A 14,509-nucleotide genomic window follows, 5' to 3' on the forward strand; every position below is an offset into this window, starting at 1 on the left:
AGTCCATAGTTCATCAGGCATTCTGTCTTTCAGATCTAGTCCCTTAAATCTGTTTCTCACTTCCACTATATAATCATAAAGGATTTGATTTAGGTCATACCTGAATGGTCTAGTGGTTTTCCCCACTTTATTCAATTTAAGTCTGAATTTGGCAATGAGGAGTTCATGATCTGAGCCACAGTCAGCTCCCGGTCTTGTTTTTGCTGACTGTATAGAGCTTTTCCATCTTTGGCTTCAAAGAATATAATCCATCTGATTTTGGTGTTGATTATCTCTAGTAATTTTCTGGTGGAGTCTTTAGGGTTTTCTTTGTAGAGGATCATGTTATCTGCAAACAGTGAGAGTTTTACTTCTTCTTTCCTAATCTGGATTCCTTTTATTTCTTTTTCTTCTCCAATTGCTGAGGCTAAAACTTCCAAAACTATGTTGAATAGTAGTGGTGAGAGTGGGCACCCTTGTTTTGTTTCTGACTTGAGGGGAAATGCTTTCAATTTTTCACCATTGAAGATAATGTTTGCTGTGGGTTTATCATATATGGCTTTTATTATGTTGAGGTATGTTCCTTCTATGCTGGCTTTCTGGAGGGTTTTTATCATAAATAGATGTTGAATTTTGTCAAAGGCTTTCTCTGCATCTATTGAGATAATTATATGGTTTTTATCTTTCAATTTGTTAATGTGATGTATCACATTGATTGATTTGTGGATATTAAAGAATCCTTGCATCCCTGGAATAAAGCCCACTTAGTCATTATGTATGATCTTTTTAATATGTTGTTGGATTATGTTTGCTAGAATTTTGTTAAGGATTTTTGCATCTATATTCATCAGTGATTTCCATAAGCCTTTTATTCTTCTCCATCAGAGGTCAGATAGACTGAAAACCACAGTCACAGAAAACTAACCAATCTAATCACATGGACTATGGAAGGGTCATGGTGGAGAGTTCTGCAAAACGTGGTCCACTGGAGAAGGGAATGGCAAACCACTTCAGGATTCCTGGCTTGAGAACCCCATGAACAGTATGAAAAAGCAAAAAGATAGGACACTGAAAAATGAACTCCCCAGGTCGGTAAGTGCCCAATATGCTTCTGGAGATCAGTGGAGAAATAACTCTAGAACGAATGAAGAGACAGAGCCAAAGCAAAAGCAACACCCAGTTGTGGATGTGACTGGTGATGGAAGTAAAGTCCAATGCCATAAAAAGTTATATTGCACAGCAACCTGGAATGTTAGGTGCACGAATCAAGGCAAATTGGAAATGGTCAAACAGGAGATGGCAAGAGTGAACATTGAAATTTTAGGAATCAGTGAACTAAATGGACTAGAATGTGTGAATTTAACTCAGATGACCATTATATCTACTATGGTGGGTAAGAATCCCTCAGAAGAAATGGAGTAGTCAACAAAAGAGTCCAAAATGCAATACTTGGATGCAATCTCAAAAATGACAGAATGATCCCTGTTCATTTCCAAGACAAACCATTCAATATCACAGTAATTCAAGTCTATGCCTTGACCAGTAATGCTGAAGAAGCTGATGGTGAATGGTTGGTTCTAAGACGACATACAAGACCTTCTAGAACTAACACCCAAAAAAGATGTCCTTTTTATTCTAGTGGACTAGAATGCAACAGTAAGAAGTCAAGAAACACCTGGAGTAACAGGCAAATTTGGCCTTGGAGTACAGAATAAAGCAGGGCAAAGTCTAATAGAGTTTTGCCAAGAGAACGCATTGGTCATAGCAAACACCCTCATCCAACAACACAAGAGAAGACTACACACAGACATCACCAGGTGGTCAATACTGAAATCAGATTAATTATATTCTTTGCAGCCAAAGATGGAGAAGCTCTATACAGTCAGCAAAAACAAGATCAGGAGCTGACTGTGGCTCAGATCATGAACTCCTTATTGCCAAATTCAGACTTAAATTGAAGAAAGTAGGGAAAACCTCTAGACCATTCAAGTATGACCTAAATCAAACCCCTTATGATTATACATTGGAAATGACAAATAGATTCAAGGGATCAGATCTGTTAGAGTGCCTGAAGAACTATGGATGGAGGGTTGTGACATTGTACAGGAGGCAGGGATCAAGACCACCTCCAAGAAAAAGAAATTCAAAAAGGCAAAATGGTTGTCTGAGGAGGCCTTACAAATGGCTGTGAAAAGAATAGAAGCAAAAGGCAAAGTAGAAAAGGAAAGATATTCCCATTTGAATGCAGAGTTCCAAAGAATAGCAATAGAGAGATAAGAATGCCTTCCTCAGTGATCAATGCAAAAAAAAAAAAAAAAAATAGAGGAAAACAATAGAATGGGAAAGACTAGATATCTCTTCAAGAAAATTAGAGATGCCAAGGGAACATTTCATGCCAAGATGTGCACAATAAAGGACAGAAATGGTATAGACCTAACAGAAGCAGACAATATTAAGAAGAGGTGGCAAGAATACACAGAACTACACAAAAAAGATCTTCACCACCAGGATAATCACAAAGGTGTGATCACTCACCTAGAGTCAGACATCCTAGAATGTGAAATCAAGTGGGCCTTAGGAAACATCACTATGAACAAAGCTAGGGAAGGTGATGGAATTCTAGTTGAGCTATTTCAAATCCTAGAAGATGATGCTGTGAAAGTGTTTCATTCAATATGCCAGCAAATTTGGAAAACTCAGAAGTGGCCACAGGCCTGGAAAAGGTCAGTTTTCATTGAAAACCCAAAGACTGCTCAAACTACTACACAATTGCCACATACACTAGTAAAGTAATGCTCAAAATTCTCCAAGCCAGGCTTCAACAGTATGTGAATTGAGAACTTGCAGATGTTCAAGCTGGATTTAGAAAAGGCAGAGAAAACAGAGATCAAATTGCTAACATACATTGGATCACTGAAAAAGCAAGAGAATTCCAGAAAAACATTTACTTCTGCTTTATTGACTACAACAAAGCCTTTGACTGTGTGGATCACAACAAACTGTGGAAAATTCTAAAAGAGATGGGAATACCAGGCCACCTGACCTGCTTCTTGAGAAATATGTATGCAGGTCAGGAAGCAATAGTTAGAACTGGACATGGAACAACAGATTGGTTCCAAATAGGGAAAGGAGTACACTAAGGCTGTATATTGTCACCCTGCTTATTTAACTTATATGCAGAGTATATCATGAGAAATGCTGGAGTGGATGAAGCACAAGCTAGAATCAAGACTGTGGGGAGAAATTCCAATAACCTCAGATATGCAGAAGACACAACCCTTATGGCAGAAAGTGAAGAACTAAAGAGCATCTTGATGAAAGTGAAAGAGGAGAGTGAAAAGTTGGCTTAAAGCTCAACATTCAGAAAACTATGATCATGGTATCTGGTCCCATCAGTTCATGGCAAATAGATGGGGAAACAGTGGAAACAGTGGCAGACTTTATTTTGGGGGGCCCCCAAATCACTGCAGATGGTGACTGCAGCCATAAAATTAAAAGACACTTGCTCCTTGGAAGAAAAGCTAGATAGCATATTAAAAAGCAGAGACATTACTTTGCCAACAAAAGTCAGTCTAGTCCAAACTATGGTTTTCCCAGTAGTCACATGTGGATGTGAGAGGTGGATTATAAAGAAAGCTGAGTGCAGAAGAATTGATGCTTTTGAACTGTGGTGATGGAGAGGACTCTTGACAGTCCCTTGGACTGTGAAGAGATCCAGCCAGTCCATCCTAAGAGATATCAGTCCTGAATATTCAATGGAGGGACTAATGCTGAAGCTAAGACTCCAGTACTTTGTCCACCTGATGGGAAGAACTGACTCATTGGAAAAGACCCTGATGCTGGGAAAGATTGAAGGTGGGAGAAGGGGACGGCAAAGGATGAGATGGCTAGATGGCATCGCTGACTCGATGGACATAAGTTTGAGTAAACCCTGGGAGCTGGTGATGGACAGGGCAGCCTGGGGTACTGCAGTCCATGGGGTTGCAGAGTTGGACACGACTGAGTGACTGAATTGAACTGTACCATTTTTCTAGATTTCACATATAAGCAATATTAAACAATATTTGTTTTTCTCTTTCTGACTTACTTTACTCTGTATGACAGTCTCTAGGTCCATTGACATCACTACAACTGGCTCAATTTCTTTCCTTTTTTAGCTGAATAATATTTCGTTGTATATATGTACTACATCTTCTTTATCCATTTCTCCATTGATGGACATTTAGGCCACCTCCTTTTCTTGGCTATTTTTAAATGGTGCCACAGGAACATCAGGTGAATGCATCCTTTTGAATGATTGTTTTTTCTGAATATATGCCTATGAGTGGATTCGCTGGGTCATATGGTAGCTCTAGTTATAATTTCTTTTTAAGGCAGTTCCATACTGTTCTCCATAGTGGCTGTACCAAGTTACAGTCCCACCAACAATGTAGACGTGTTCCCTTTTCACCACACTCTCCAGCATTTATCATTTGTGGATTTTTTGATGATACCCATTCTAACCAGTGTGAAGTGATATTTCATTGTAGTTTTGCTTTGCATTTCTTTTATAATTAGTGATGTTGAGCACCTTTTCATGTGTTTGTTGGTCACCCATATGTCTTCTTTGTTGAAATGTCTATTTAGGATTTCCACTAATTGCTTTGTTTTGTTTTTAGTTGAGCTGCATGTTATTTTTGTATATTTTGGAGATTAATCCCTTGTCAGTTGCTTCATTTGCAAATGTTTTATCCCATTCTTAGGGTTGTCTTTTCTTTTTGTTTATGGTTTCCTTTGCTGTGTACAAAGTTTTACATTTAATTAGGTCCTATTTAGGGACTTCCCTGGTGGCTCAGATGGTAAAGCGCCTGCCTACAATGAGGGAGACCTGGGTTCAATCCCTGGGTCGGGAAGATCTCCCGGAGAAGGAAATGGCAACCCACTCCAGTATTCTTGCCTGGAAAATCCCATGGATGATGGAACCTGATAGGCTACAGTCCATGGTGTCGCAAAGAGTCAGACATGACTGAGCAACTTTACTTTCACTTAGGTCCTATTTGTTTATTTTTATTTTCGTTACTCTAAAGCAGTGGATTGAAAAAGATCTTGCTATGATTTACATCACAGAGTGTTCTACCTATATTTTCGTCTAAGAGTTTTATAGTATCTGGCCTTACATTTAGGTCATTAATCCACTTTGAGATTATTTTGTATACAGTGTTGGAGTGTCCTAGTTTTATTTTTTCATGTGTCCAGTTTCCCCAGCACCACTTATTGAAAAGACTGTCATTTCTCCATTGTATAGTCTTGCCTCTGTCAAAGATTAAGTCACCATATGTGCATGGGTTTTTCTCTGGGTTTTCCATCCTGTTCCATTGATATTTATTTCTGTATTTGTGCCAGTGGCATGTTGGTTTGATTACTGTGGCTTTGTAGAAGAGTTTGAAGTCAGGGATCCTGCTTCTTCCAGCTCTGTTCTTTCTCAAGACTGCTTTGGCTATTCGAAGCCTTTTGCTTCCATACAAATTGCAAACATTTTTATTCTGATTCTTTGAAAAATGTCATTGGTATTTTGATAGGGATTGCATTGAATTTTTAGATTGCTTTGGATAGTATAGTCATTTTCACAATATTGATTCTTCTCATTCAGGTATATGATATATATTGCTTCTTCTGTTTGTGTCATCTTTGATTTCTTTCATCAGAGTCTTATAGTTTTCTGACTATAGGCTTTTTGCCTGCTTAGGTAGGTTTATTTCTAGATATTTGTTGTTGTTGTTGTTGCAATGTTAAATGAGATTGTTTCCTTAATCTCTCTTTCTGCTCTTTCATTGTTAGTGTATATAAATACAAGAGATTTCTATATATTAATTTTATATCCTGCAACTTTACCAAAACCATTGATGAGTTGTAGAAGTTTTCTGATAGCATCTTTAGGATTTTCTATGTACAGTGCCATGTCATCTGCAAATAGTGAGTGTTTTACTTGTTTGTTTCCAACTTGAATTTTTTTCTTTAACTTATTTTCCTTCTCTGATATATGTGGCTAGGAATTCCAAAATTATGTTGCATAAAATTGGCAAGAATGGACATTTTTGTCTCATTCTTGGTCTTAGAGGAAATGCTTTCAGCTTTTCACCATTGAGTATGATGTTAGCTGTAGGTTTGTTGTATATGGCCTTTATTATGTTGAGGTAGGTGTCCTCATGGCTCAAATGGTAAAGAATCTGCCTGCAAGGCAGGAGACCCAGGTTCTATCCCTAGGTCATTCTTGCCTGAAGAATTCCATGGATAGAGGAGCCTAGTGGGCTAGAGTTCTTGGGGTTGCAAAGAGTCAGGCATGACTAAGTGACTAACACTTTCAGGTTTCTTCTAAGCCCACTTTCTGAACGTTTTTTTTTTTTTTTTTAAATTTATCATAAATAACTGTTGAGCTTTGTCAAAAGCTTTTTTTGCATCTATTGAGATGATCATATGATTTTTATTCTTTAATTTGTTAATGTAGTGTATCACACTGATTGATTTGCATATATTGAAGAATTTTTGCATCCCTGGGATAAATTTCACTTGATCAGGGTATATGCTTTTTTTAATGTGTTATTGGAGTCTGTTTGTTAGTATTTTTGTGAGGATTTTTACATCTATGCCCACAAGTGATACTGGTCTGTAATGTTCTCTTGTTTTGTGTGATACCTTTGTCTAATTTTGGTATCTCATGATGGTGGCCTTGTAGAAGAAGCTTGAGAGTATTCTTTCCTTCACAAATTTTTGGAAGAGTTTCAGTAGGCTAGGTGTTAACTCTTCTCTAAATGTTTGATAGAATTCAGCTATGAAGCCACCTGTCCCTTTTTGTTGGAAGAATTTTAATCACAGTTTCAATTTCAGTACTTGTGATTAGTTTTTTCATGTTTTCTATTTCTTCCTGGTTCAGCCTTGGAAGGATGTATCTTTCTAAGACTTTGCCATTTCTTCTTCTTGCTGTTGTTCAGTTGCTCAGTCATGTCCAACTCTTTGGGACACTATTGACTGCAGCATGTCAAGCTTCTCTGTCCTTCACCATCTCCTAGAGCTTGCTCGAACTCATGTCCATTGAGCTGGTAATGCCATCCAACCATCTCATCCTCCGTCATCTCCTTCTCCTACCTTCTAACCTGCATCAGCGTCTTTTCCAGTGAACTGGCTCTTCATATCAGGCGGCCAGAGTATTGGAGTTTCAGCTTCAGCATCAGTCCTAATGAGTATTCAGGTTTGATTTCCTTTAGGATTAACTGATTTGATCTCCTTGCAGTTCAAGTGACTCTCAAGAGTCTTTTCCAACACCACAGTTCAAAAGCATCAATTCTTCAGTGCTCAGCCTTCTTTATAGTCCAACTCTCACATCCATACATGACCATCGAAAAAACCATAGCTTTGACTATACAGACCTTTGCCAGCAAAGTGATATCTCTGCTTTTAATATGCTGTCTAGGTTTGCCATAGCTTTTCTTTGAAGGAGCAAGCATCTTTTAATTTCATGGCCGCAGTCACCATCTGCAGTGATTTTGGAGCCCAAGAAAATAAAGTCTGTCACTGTTTCCATTGTATTCCATCAATTTCTATGAAGTGATGAGACCAGATGCCATGATCTTAGCTTTTTGAATATTGAGTTTTAAGTCAGCTTTTTCACTCTCCTCTTTCACTTTGATCAAGATGCTTTTCAGTTCCTCTTCACTTTCTGCCATAAGGGTGGTGTCATCTGCATATCTGAGGTTATTGATATTTCTCCTGGCAATCTTGATTCCAGCTTGTGCTTCATCCAGCCTGCCATTTCACATGATATACTCTGCATATAAGTTAAATAATCAGGGTGACAATGTACAGCTTTAACGTACTACTTTCCCAATTTTGAACCCATCTGTCGTTCCATGTCTGGTTCTAACTGTTTTTTCTTGACCTGCACACAGGTTTCTCAGGAGGCAGATAAGGTGGTCCGGTATTTTCATCCCATTTATTTCTGCTCTGATCTTTATGATTTCTCTCCTGCTACTATTTTGTGTTTTATTTGTTCTTTTGTCTTTAGTTGCTTTAGGTGTAAGAATAGGTTGTTTGAGATTTTTATTGTTTCTTGAAGTAGTGTATTGCTATAAAGTTTCCTCTTAGAACTGCTTCTCCTTATCCAATAGGTTTTGGATTGCTGTATTTTGTTGTCATTTGTCTCTAGGTATTTTTTATTTTCTCTTTGATTTCTTCACTGATCCATTGATTAATTAGTAACATATTGTTTATCTTCCAAGTGTTTGTGTTATAAATAGATTTTATTGTGTTGAGACATATTCTCCCTATATGCACTTTAAGAGATTTTACCATGAATGGATGTTTAACTTCTTCAAGTGCTTTTTCTGCATTTATTGAGATGATCATGTGGTTTTTGTCTTCTTTTGTTGATGTGGCTTATCCCATAGATTGATTTATGCATGTTGAACCATCCTTGTGAACTTGGGATGAATCCCACTTAATCATGCTGTATGATCTTTTTTATGTGTTGTTGGATTCATTTTGCTAATATTCTAGTGAGAATTTTTGCATTTATATTAATCAAGATATTGGCCTGTAATTTTCTTTTTTCAATCAGATCTTTGGTTTTGGTGTCAGAATGATGATGGCTTCATAGAATGTCTTTGAAAGTGTTGCCTTCTCTTCAATCTTTTGGAAGAGTTAGAGAATGATTAGTACAAGTTCTTTTCTGTATGTCTCCAAGAATTCATCTGTAAAGTCATCTGGTCCTGGACTTTTGTTTATACAGAGTTTTTATTTATTTATTTATTTTTTAAATTAATTTTATTCTATTCTCAAACTTTACATAATTGTATTAGTTCTGCCAAACATCAAAATGAATACAGAGTTTTTAAAATTACAGGTTTTATTTCATTTCTAGTGATCAGTCTGTTCAAATTATCTACTTCTTGACTCAACTTGGATAAGTGTACGTTTCCATTGTCCATTTCTTCTAGGTAAGTCGAATTTGTTAGCATATAACTGTTCATAATATTCTCATGTTTTTTTGTTTGTTTGTTTGCTTTTCTGCAGTATTGGTTGATATTTTTCACGTCTTATTTTATTTATTTGGATTCTCTCTCTTTTCTCATTGGTGATTCCAGTGACGGGATTATCAATTTTGTCTACTCATTCAAAGAACCAGTTCTTGATTTTATTGATTTTTTCTATTTTTTAAAACCTATTTTACTTATCTCCACTCTGATCTTTATTATTTACATCCTTTTGCTAACTTTAGGTTTTAACTCTTTTTCTAGTATTTTCAGGTGGTTGTTTTGGTTGTTTATTTGTAATTGTTCTTGTTTTGGAAGACAGCTTGTATTGCTATGAACGTCCCTCTAATAACTGCTTTGTTGTACCCCACAGGTTTTGTATGGTTGTGCTTTCATTGTCATTTATCTTAGGGAATTTTTTAATCTCATTATTGATTTTCTTTGCTGTCCCATTAGTTTTTTAGTTGCATTATTAAAATGAAATAACAGCCATGTAACTTCTTCCCCACCACTATTTCTTTTTTTGTGGTTGATTTTGAGTTTCATGCCATTGTGCTCAGAGCAAATGCTTAAAATAATTTCTATACTCTTGAATTTTTTGAATACTGAAATTATATTGATTACATTCTTTGAAGCCAAAGAGAGAGAAGCTCCATACAGTCAGCAAAAACAAGACCTGGAATTGACTGTGGCTCATATCTTATTGCAAGGTAAGATTGCACTTATTGCACTACCTCCATATTGCAAAATTCAGACTAAAATTGAAGAAAGTAAGAAAAACCACTACAACATTCAGGTATGACCTAAATCAAATTCCTTATGATGATACAGTGGAAGTGAAAAATAGATTCAAGGGTTTAGATCTGATAGATAGAGTGCCTGAAGACCTATGAACAGAGGTTTGTAAAATTGTACAGGAGGTAGTGACAAAAGCATCACAAAGAAAAAGAAATGTAAGAAGGCAAAATGGTTGAAGAGGCCTTATAAATAGCTGAGAAGAGAAGTGAAAAGCAAAGGAGAAATGGAAAGATATACCCAACTGAATGCAGAGTTCCAGAGAAAAGCAACGAGAGATAATAAAGACTTCTTAAGTGAACAATGCAAAGAAATAGAGGGAAAAAAATAGAATGGGAAAGACTAGGTATCTTTTCAATAAAATTGGAAATACCAAGGGAACATTTCATGCAAAATGGGCACAATAAAAGGCAGAAATGGCAAAAACCTAACAAAAGCAGAAGAGATTAAGAATAGTTGGCAAGAATACATAGAAGAACTGTATTAAAAAGATCTTAATGATGCAGTTAACCACAGTGGTGTGGTCACTTACCTAGAGCCAGACATCCTGGAGTGTGAAGTCAAATGGGCCTTAAGAAGCATTACTATGAACAAAGCTAGTGGAGTTGCTGGAATTCCACCTGAGCCATTTCGAAGCCTAAAAGACGTTGCGGTTAAAGTACTGCACTCAACATGCCAACAAATTTGGAAAACTCAGCAGTGGCCACAAGGGCAGGAAATGTCAGTTTTCATTCCAATCCCAAAGAAGGGCAAAAAGACTGTTCAAACTACTATACAATTGCTCTCATTTCACATGCCAGCAAGGTCATTTTCAAAATCCTTCAAACTTAGCTTCAACAGTATGTGAACATTTAGAAAAGGCAGAAGAACCAGAGATCAAATTGCCAACATTTACTGGATCATACAGAAAGCAAGGGAATTCCAGAAAAACATCTACTACACTGACCACATCTACTCCATTGACTACACTAAAGGCTACATTAAAGGCTTTCCACACTCTGGAAACTATGAAATTCTTAAAGAGATGAGAATACCAGACCACCTTACCTGCCTCCTGAAAAACCTGTATGCAGGTCAAGAAGCAGCAGTTAGAATCAGACATGGAAAAATGGACTGGTTCAAAATTGGGAAAGGAATACATCAAGGTTGCATATTGTCACCCTGTTAAATTCTATGCAGAACACATCATGTGAAATGCTGGGCTGGATGGATCACAAGCTGGAATCAAGATTGCTGGGAGAAATATAAGCAACCTCAGAAATGCAGACGATACTACCCTAATGGCAGCAAGTGAAGAGGAACTTTTTGAGGAACTTCTTGAGCTTCTTGATGAAAGTGAAAGAGGAGAGTGGAAAAGCTGGCTCAAAACTCAACAATCAAAGAACAAAGATAATGGCATCTGGCCCCATCACTTCATAGCAAATAGAAGAGGAAAAAGTGAAAACATAAAGAAGGCTGAGTGCTAAAGAATTGATGCTTTCAAACTGTGATCCTGGAGAAGACTCTTGATAGTCCCTTGGACAGCAAGGAGACCAAATCAGTCAATCCTAAGAGAAATCAACCCTGAATATTCATTGGAAGGACTGATGCTGAAACTGAAGCCCCAGTACTTTGGGCACATGATGAGACAAGCCAACTCATTGGAAAAGAACCTGATGCAGGGAAAGATTGTGGGCAGGAGGAGAAGGGGTCAACAGAGAATGAGATGGTTGGATGGCATCACCAAATCAATGGACATGTGTTTGAGCAATCTCAGGGAGATAGTGATGGACAAAGAAGCCTGGCACGTTGCAGTCCATGGGGTTCCAAAGAGTTGGACAGGATTTAGCAACTGAACAACAAAATTTTTCAGATTTGTTTTGTGCCCTAGTATGTGGTTAATACTAGTAAACATTCCACGTACACCTGAAAAGTATGTGTGTTCTGTTCTTTTAATGTAAAGTGCTGCCAATATCAACTGTCTGTTTTATAGTATCATTTATGATCTCTGTTGCCTTATTTATTTTCTGCCTCAAAAATCTGTCCATTGATGTGAGTGGTATGTTAAAGTCTCCTACTATAATTGTATTCTTGTCAATTCTCCCTTTTTGTCTGTTAGTGTTTGTTTTATATATTTGGGTGCTCCTATAATAGTTGCATATATGTTGACAACTCAGCAGTGGCCACAGGGCAGGAAAATGTCAGTTTTCATTCTTGCTGGCAAGTGTAAAATCCTCCTTTTGTATTGATCTTTTATCATTATATAGTATCTTTCTTTATGCCTTTTTAAAATTAATTATTCACCGGCCTCAGGTCTTAGTTACACCATGTGCAACCTTCATTATGTCATGCAGGAATCATTTGTTTTCACACTTAGAGTGTCTAGCTGTGGCATGCAGGCTCAGTAGTTGTATCACATTGGCTCCAGACTGTGTGGGCTTCAGTAGTTGTGGCACACAGGCCCAGGAGTTTCACCCACAGCCTTGGTTTCTGTGTGACATGTGGGATCTGATATCTCACTTTGGTTTTATTTATTTTTAATTGAAGGATAATTGGTTTAGAATATTGAGTTGGTTTCCACCTGACCTGCCTCTTGAGAAACCTATATGCAGGTCAGGAAGCAACAGTTAGAACTGGACATGGAACAACAGACTGGTTCCAAATAGGAAAAGGAGTACGTCAAGGCTGTATATTGTCACCCTGCTTATTTAACTTATATGCAGAGTACATCATGAGAAATGCTGGGCTGGAAGAAGCTCAAGCTGGAATCAAGATTGCTGGGAGAAAAATCAATAACCTCAGATATGCAGATGACACTACCCTTATGGCAGAAAGTGAAGAGGAACTAAAAAGCCTCTTGAAGTGAAAGAGGAGAGTGAAAAAGTTAGCTTAAAGCTCAACATTCAGAAAACGAAGATCATGGCATCTGGTCCCATCACTTTATGGAAAATAGATGGGGAAACAGTGAAAACAGTGTCAGACTTTACTTTTAGGGGCTCCAAAATCACTGCAGATGGTGATTGCAGCCATGAAGTTAAAAGATGCTTACTCCTTGGAAGGAAAGTTATGACCAACTTAGATAGCATATTCAAAAGCAGAGATGTTACTTTGCCAACAAAGTCTGTCTAGTCAAGGCTATGGTTTTTCCAGTGGTCATGTATGGATGTGAGAGTTGGACTGTGAAGAAAGTTGGGCACCAAAGAATTGATGCTTTTGAGCTGTGGTGTTGCAGAAGACTCTTGAGAGTCCCTTGGACTGCAAGGAGATCCAACCAGTCTATTCTGAAGATCAGCCCTGGGATTTCTCTGGAAGGAATGATGCTAAAGCTGAAACTCCAGTACTTTGGCTACCTCATGCGAAGAGTTGACTCATTGGAAAAGACTCTGATGCTGGGAGGGATTGAAGGCAGGAGGAGAAGGGGACGACAGAGGATGAGATGGCTGGATGGCATCACCGACTTGATGGACAAGAGTTTGGGTGAACTCTGGGAGTTGGTGATGGACAGGGAGACCTGGCGTGCTGCAATTCATGGGGTCGCAAAGAGTTGGACACAACTGAGCGACTGAACTGAACTGAACTTCTGCCATACATCAACATGAATCAGCCATAGGTATAGGTATAGGTCCTCTTGAACCAAAAACACAGAGCTCTTCACAAATTCATAATTCATTGTCATCTTGTGCAGAGGCCATGCTAATTTTCGAATTCATTCCAATTTTAGCATATGTGATGCTGAAGCAAGCACCCATTTTGTTTTCAAGTTAATTTTGTCTGAATATTGTGACCTCTGCTTTTTTGTCATTTCCATTTGCATGAAATATCTTTTCCCATCCCCTCTCTTTCAATCTATGTGTTTCCTTTGCCCTAAAGTGGGTCTCTTAGAGGCAACCTATTGTAGACCCTTGTTTTTCTTTGCAATCTGCCACTCTATGTCTTTTGATTGGAGCAGTCTATTGACATGTAAGTTAAATATTGATAAATATGTATTTACTGCCATTTTAAACCTTTTTTTCCAGTTGATTCTTTATTTCTCCACTGTTTCATTCTTTTGTTTTACTTTTTATGGTTTGATGATGGTTTTATTGTATGCTTGTATTCTCTTCTTTTGTGTGTGTATGTGTGTGTGTGTGAATCTATTTTATGTTTTTGATTTCTGGTTACCCTGTTTTTCAAGTATATTAACCCCTTCATTGGAGAAGGCAATGGCAACCCACTCCAGTACTCTTGCCTGGAAAATCCCATGGGAGGAGCCTGGTAGGCTGCAGTCCGTGTTATCACTTAGAATCGGACATGACTGAGTAGCTTCACTTTCACTTCTCACTTTCATGCATTGGAGAAGGAAATGGCAACCCACTCCAGTGTTCTTGCCTGGAGAATCCCAGGAACAGAGGAGCCTGGTGGGCTGCCATCTATGGGGTTGCACAGAGTCGGACATGACTGAAGCGACTTAGCAGCAGCAGCAACCCCTTCCTATATCTGCTTGTTTTAGACTGATAGTCATATAAGTTCAAAGGCATTCTAAAAAAAAAAAAATTTACATTTTCTTACTCTCTTCCCCCACATTTTATGGTTTTGATGCCCTCTTTTACATCTTCACGTTTATCCCTTTGCTGTTCCATATGTTTATCATTGCTTTCACAAATAGTTTTTTTTTTTCTTTTTTGATTTATATAATGGCTAAGTGATTTATTTTCTAATTGTGATTTCTTTTTTCCTATGTCTTCTTCTTTTCTATTTAGGGAAGTCACTGA

The 14,509-nt window shown here is 37.8% G+C and overlaps 1 non-coding gene across 1 annotated transcript; it reads right to left on the reverse strand.

Moving 5' to 3' along the window:
• Positions 1-13,393: 13,393 nt before the first annotated feature.
• On the reverse strand, positions 13,394-13,503 carry LOC147357170 (U6 spliceosomal RNA). Its single transcript, XR_015143899.1, has one exon. It is a non-coding gene; the product is annotated as a U6 spliceosomal RNA (small nuclear RNA).
• Between the last annotated feature and the right edge of the window lie 1,006 nt (positions 13,504-14,509).

This window comes from Bos grunniens, chromosome 16 (genome assembly GCF_055505025.1).
Source record: "Bos grunniens cultivar Pamir isolate PY7600 chromosome 16, Bosgru_T2T1.0, whole genome shotgun sequence".
NCBI classification, from domain to species: domain Eukaryota; kingdom Metazoa; phylum Chordata; class Mammalia; order Artiodactyla; family Bovidae; genus Bos; species Bos grunniens.